This window comes from Lethenteron reissneri, unplaced genomic scaffold (genome assembly GCF_015708825.2).
Source record: "Lethenteron reissneri isolate LAM-NWPU_2019-01 unplaced genomic scaffold, ASM1570882v1 scaffold_1639, whole genome shotgun sequence".
NCBI lineage: Eukaryota > Metazoa > Chordata > Hyperoartia > Petromyzontiformes > Petromyzontidae > Lethenteron > Lethenteron reissneri.
The window spans coordinates 5,093,680-5,099,691 of NW_026891376.1; the positions used below are offsets into that span (position 1 = coordinate 5,093,680).

At 51.0% G+C, this 6,012-nt stretch overlaps 1 protein-coding gene across 1 annotated transcript in view; it reads left to right on the top strand.

Annotated features, from left to right (window-relative positions):
• LOC133362981 (uncharacterized) overlaps window positions 1-6,012 on the top strand; it is a 439,193-nt gene that overhangs the window by 170,657 nt on the left and 262,524 nt on the right. The gene's annotated exons all lie outside the window — the stretch shown is intronic.

Sequence of the window (6,012 nt, forward strand, 5' to 3'; positions counted from 1 at the left end):
GTGCCCCTTCACATCATCCGCCCTCTTTCCACCCCCCACGTCACCCCCCCCCGCGTCACCTCCCTCCCCCACGTCACCACCCCCCCCCCCGCGTCACCACCCCCCCCCCGCGTCACCACCCCCCCCCCCCCCCCCCCGCGTCACCACCCCCCCACCGCGTCACCACCCCCCCCCCCGCGTCACCACCCCCCCACCGCGTCACCACCCCCCCACCGCGTCACCACCCCCCCCCCCCCGCGTCACCACGCCCCCACCGTGTCACCACCCCCCCCCCCCCGCGTCACCACGCCCCCACCGTGTCACCACCCCCCCCCCCCGCGTCACCACGCCCCCACCGTGTCACCACCCAGGGCATGTGTGGGGAGGGAGGGGCGGTTTCTGTGTTTGCGTCTCTGCTTCAAAAATACTTCACCCAACGTGTTGCTGGTCAGTGGTCATTGGTTGTGAGTGGGTGGCTGGGTGTGTGGGTGGGTGTGTGGGTGGGTGTGTGGGTGGGTGTGTGGGTGAGTGTGGGTGTGTGTGGGTGTGTGGGTAGTGTGAGTGGGTGTGTAGTGGGTAGTGTGAGTGGGTGTGGAGTGTGCAGTGTGAGTGGGTAGTGTGAGTGTGTAGTGTGTGGGGTGTGGGTGTGTGTGGGTGGGTGTGAGGGTAGTGGGTGTGTAGTGTGTGTGTGTGTGGGTGAGGTGGGTGTGTAGTGGGTGTAGTGTGTGTGTGTGTAGTGTGGGTGTGTGAGTGTGTAGTGGGTAGTGTGGGAGGGTCGAGTGTGTAGTGTGTGTGTAGTGTGTGGGTGAGTGTGGGTGTGTGGGTGGGTGAGAGTGTGTAGTGGGTGTGTGTGTGAGTGGGTGAGTGTGGGTGTGTGTGTGAGTGGGTGAGTGTGGGTGTGTGGGTGAGTGGGTGAGTGTGGGTGTGTGGGTGGGTGGGTGAGTGGGTGAGTGTGGGTGTGTGTGAGTGGGTAGTGTGTGGGTGAGTGTGAGTGTGGGTGTTTGGATGTGTGTGTGGGTAGTGTGGGTATGTGTGGGTATGTGTGTGGGTGAGTGTGTGTGGGTGGGTGAGTGTGTGTGGGTGGATGAGTGTGTGGGTGAGTGTGTGTGGGTGGATGAGTGTGTGGGTGTGTGTGTGGGTGTGTGTGTGGGTGAGTGTGTGTGGGTGGATGAGTGTGTGGGTGAGTGGGTGTGTGTGGGTGGGTGTGTGTGGGTATGTGTGGGTGGATGAGTGTGTGGGTGGATGAGTGTGTGGGTGAGTGTGTGTGGGTGGATGAGTGTGTGGGTGAGTGTGTGTGGATGGATGAGTGTGTGGGTGAGTGTGTGGGTGGATGAGTGTGTGGATGAGTGTGTGGGTGGATGAGTGTGTGGGTGAGTGGGTGTGTGTGGGTGAGTGGGTGGGTGTGTGTGGGTGGATGAGTGTGTGGATGAGTGTGTGGGTGAGTGTGTGTGGGTGGATGAGTGTGTGGGTGAGTGTGTGTGGATGGATGAGTGTGTGGGTGAGTGTGTGTGGGTGGATGAGTGTGTGGATGAGTGTGTGGGTGGATGAGTGTGTGGGTGAGTGTGTGTGGGTGGATGAGTGTGTGGGTTAGTGTGTGTGGGTGAGTGTGTGTGGATGGATGAGTGTGTGGGTGAGTGTGTGTGGGTGGATGAGTGTGTGGATGAGTGTGTGGGTGGATGTGTGTGGGTGAGTGTGGGTAGATCAGTGTGTGGGCAACACACACCCCCTACCACCTCGCGGTGCCGGACAGGCAACGCTGTCGTGGACAATGCTGTGGGGGGAGGGCCAATTCAGATTGGCCTCTCCCCTCATGGCACTTGTGGCCACCACAGTGGCTAAATGGGGGCTCTGGACGGGTGCGAGGGGCTGGTAACCCCTCCACCTTCAATTAACTTACCGTTAAACCACTAATTAATTATCTAACTAATAAGCTTGTGCCGGAGGCCCCGGGGGGACAGGCGTCTATGACGTCTCCTGACCAAACCCCAATTGGCAGAGCCAGGAGATTGAATCTTCACCCTCGGGGCCACGTGGAATGTTCGAACGCTCTCTGCAGAGCAGAGGCTGCCACTCTTCTGTCTGGAGCTGGACCGGTACCGCCTGGATCTCTGTGGTGTTCAGGAGGTCCGGTGGACCGGCTCTGGCTCCTGCCACCGTGAGGGGTGGACAGTCCTCTACTCGGGGAGACTGCCAAACAACAGGGTGTGGCTCTTCTTCTGAACAATAGAATTTAGGGGGTGTGAGTGTGGCGGTGAGGTGTGGGAAGCTATAAGCCCCAGGCTACTTTGGTTGATAGGAAGGCGAGCCCAGAGGTGTGGAGTGGTAGTCGTGGTTACTTATGCCCCCACCGAAGACGAACATCCGTGGAGGGATGCAGGCAAAGCCGATGAGTCAGATGCCTTCTATGACCTGTCACAGGTGCTGGCTAAAGTGGCCCCTCAGGATGGAGTCATCTTGTTGGGTGACTTCAATGCCCGAGTTGGTCATGATGCTGGCACCTGGTCTGGAGTGATTGGAAGGCATGGGCCAGATCAGCTCAATAACAACGGCAGGAGGCTGCTAGATTTTTGTGCAGCCCATGGGCTTGTAATTACCAACACGCTCTTCCGGCGTCGGCGCATCCACACAACATCATGGATGCATGCCGGGTCCAAGCAAGAACATCTGCTGGACTACATAGTAACGGACCAGCGGATGCGAGCCCATGTCCTTGACACCAGGACCTACCGTGGAGCTGATCTGCCCTCTGACCATCGACTAGTCATCTGTAAGATGCGCCTGCCATTCTTCCGCTCCGGTGGTGGGTGTACACCCAGGACCCCATTCAAACCTAAAGTGGCCTGGTCTCAGCTGATGAAAGTTGCAAGTGAGAATTTCATCATCGCTTGTAGCTAAGGTTGGCATCGTCCCCCACTCCTGATGTCGAGGGTAAATGGGCGAGGTTTAGGACTGTGACTCATGCAGCCGCAATGGCTGCTTTGGGTACGCGGTCCAGACCTCCCCAGAGACCCTGGCTGACAGAGGAGGTGTTCAAGCTGGCTGAGAAAAAGCGACAGGCCCACTCTCATCGGCTACAGCATCTCACGTCAGAGAATGAGGAGGTTTACCGCAGCCTTCGCTCGGAGGTTCGGAGAGCCGTGAGGCGCTGCAAGGATGGGTGGTGGTCGCGGGTTGCTGAGGAGATGGAGTCTGCCTCAGTGGCCCGTGATCACAAATCACTTTAACTCCATCAAAAAAGTAACCTGCAGCGCCACACCTATTACCATCATTAGGGGAAAGAACGGTGATCCAATCTCCGACCCCCAGGAACAGGTTTGCAGATTTGCTGAGCATTTCTGTGAGGTCCTGGGGGAGGGGACATCCCTCAGCCTGGATAACAAAATGGGAATAAGTATAACCCGTAAAAACTATAAATCCTTTATATGCGTGACGGCTAGAGTCCTCTCGTCCTCTGGCTTAAGATGGCTGCCACCTATGGGTCAGATTATTGCATTGCACCATTAAGCAATTGGTAATTAAATATAATATTTTTGTCCTGAAAAGTGTAAAATTTTGGAAAAAAATTTTCACGAACATTAATTGTCTCGCACAACGAGTCTGTGTGCAAAACGTCAGCTCGATTGGATCACGGGAAGTGGGTTAAAAAACGACCGAAAGATTTGCACGGTCCTAAGCAAGCAAGCAAGCGAACTTAATATAAAGGATTTAAAAAGTGGTGATGACCCTGCTGAGGCTGCGGTGCCTCAAATATTTGAAGAGGTCACCCCCTGTGAGTGGCTGGCTGAGGTTCCAGCTGTTGAGGAAGTACTGAGGGCGATCCGGAGTCTGAGACCAGGAAAGGCACCGGGCAGAGATGATCTCCCAAGCGAAATGCTGAGGGAGGGTGGCGTTTGTGCACAGACTGCCCTGCGTGACATCATAACAACATAATAAAGGATTTTGTGTCAGATCGCGTTATTTATAAATGTGTTGCAATCCTGCACCACCTGACACGGCCAATGAATTAAAAAAAAAAGTGTCACGTTGATAAATGACAAAATATCTTCTTGGTTCTTTCGGTAAAGTCATCACGTAGAAGGGAAATAATAAAATAAAAAATAATTCTCACGACGTTTCGGCCACAACGCAAGCAGCCGTCCTCAGGTGAAGAACAGGGCTGTCGGAAAGACAGCGTCCGACAGACCTGGTCTTCACCTGAGGACGGCTGCTTGCGTTGTGGCCGAAACGTCGTGAGAATTGTATTTTATTATGTTTTATTTTTATTTTATTAAGTTTTATTTTTATTATTTTATTATGTTTTATTTTATTAAGTTTTATTAAGTTTAATTTTTATTTTATTAAGTTTTATTTTTATTATTTTATTATTTCCCTTCTACGTGATGACAACCAAGACGATGAATCCCTGCAGCCACGAAAGTTTTAAATCGAAATAAAAGACAAAATAGTTCTCTACTTTAGCCACCGCTGTGTTCAAGAGTCAACCCACAACATTTACACATTTTGAAGAGACGTCGTTTTATTGGAAGACGGTAGATGTCTTCCGGAAGATGGGCCACATTGCTTTCAATAGAAAAATTATCTTCCAGAAGATGAATTGTTGTTTTATTGGGAGACGGTAGACGTCTTCCGGAAGATGGATTCTCATTGGAAGCAATGTGGCCCATGATCTTCTGGAAGATTAATTGTTGTTTTTTTGGAAGACGGTAGAGATCTTCCGGAAGATGGATTCCCATTGGAAGCAATGTGGCCCATTGATCTTCTGGAAGATTAATTGTTGTTTTATTGGGAGACGGTAGACGTCTTCCGGAAGATGGGCCACATTGCTTCCAATAGAAAAATGATCTTCTGGAAGATTAATTGTTCGTTTTATTGGAAGACTTAACGTATTCCGGAAGATGGACCACATTGCTTCCAATAGAAAAATTATCTTCTAGAAGATTAATTGTTGTTTTATTGGGAGACGGTAGATGTCTTCCGGAAGATGGATTCTCATTGGAAGCAATGTGGCCCATTGATCTTCTGGAAGATTCTTTGTTTTATTGGAAGACGGTAGATGTCTTCCAGAAGATGGGCCACATTGCTTTCAATGGGGAAAAATGATCTTCTGGAAGATGAATTATTGTTTTATTGGGAGACGGTGGACGTCTTCCGGAAGACGGAATCCCATTGGAAACGATGGGGACGGGTGATCTTCCGGAAGATGAGTAGTTTGTTTTATTGGGTGAACGGTAGAGATCTTCCGGAAGATCGCATCCCATGGGAAGCTATGGATTCATGATCTTCCGGAAGATGAGTTGGTGTTTTATTGACAGAACGGAAGAGATCTTCCGGAAGATCGCATCCCGTTGGAAGCAATAGATTAATGTTCTTCCGGAAGACAAGTTGTCGTTTTATTGGGTGGACGGTAGAGATCTTCCGGAAGAGAAATTTCCGTTGGAAGCAAAGGGCTGATTGATCTTCCAGAAGATGAGCTGTCGTTTTATTGACGTGACGGTAGCAATCTTCCGGAAGATGAATTCCCATTGGATGCAATAAAGAACAAACAAACTTCCGGAAGATTAGTTCTTGTTTTAGCGACGAGACGGTAGACATCTTCCGGAAGATCGCATCCCGTTGGAAGCATTAGATTAATATTCTTCCGGAAGACGAGTTCCTGTTTTATTGACGAGACGGTAGACATCTTCCGGAAGATCGCATCCCGTTGGAAGCATTAGATTAATATTCTTCCGGAAGACGAGTTCCTGTTTTATTGACGAGACGGTAGACATCTTCCGGAAGATCGCATCCCGTTGGAAGCATTAGATTAATATTCTTCCGGAAGACGAGTTCCTGTTTTATTGACGAGACGGTAGACATCTTCCGGAAGATCGCATCCCTTTGGAAGCATTAGATTAATAATCTTCCGGAAGACAAGTTCCTGTTTTAGTGACTGGACGGTAGACATCTTCCGGAAGATCCCATCCCAATGGAAGCAATGGATTCATGATCTTCCGGAAGACGAGTTCCTGTTTTATTGACGGGACGGTAGACAAC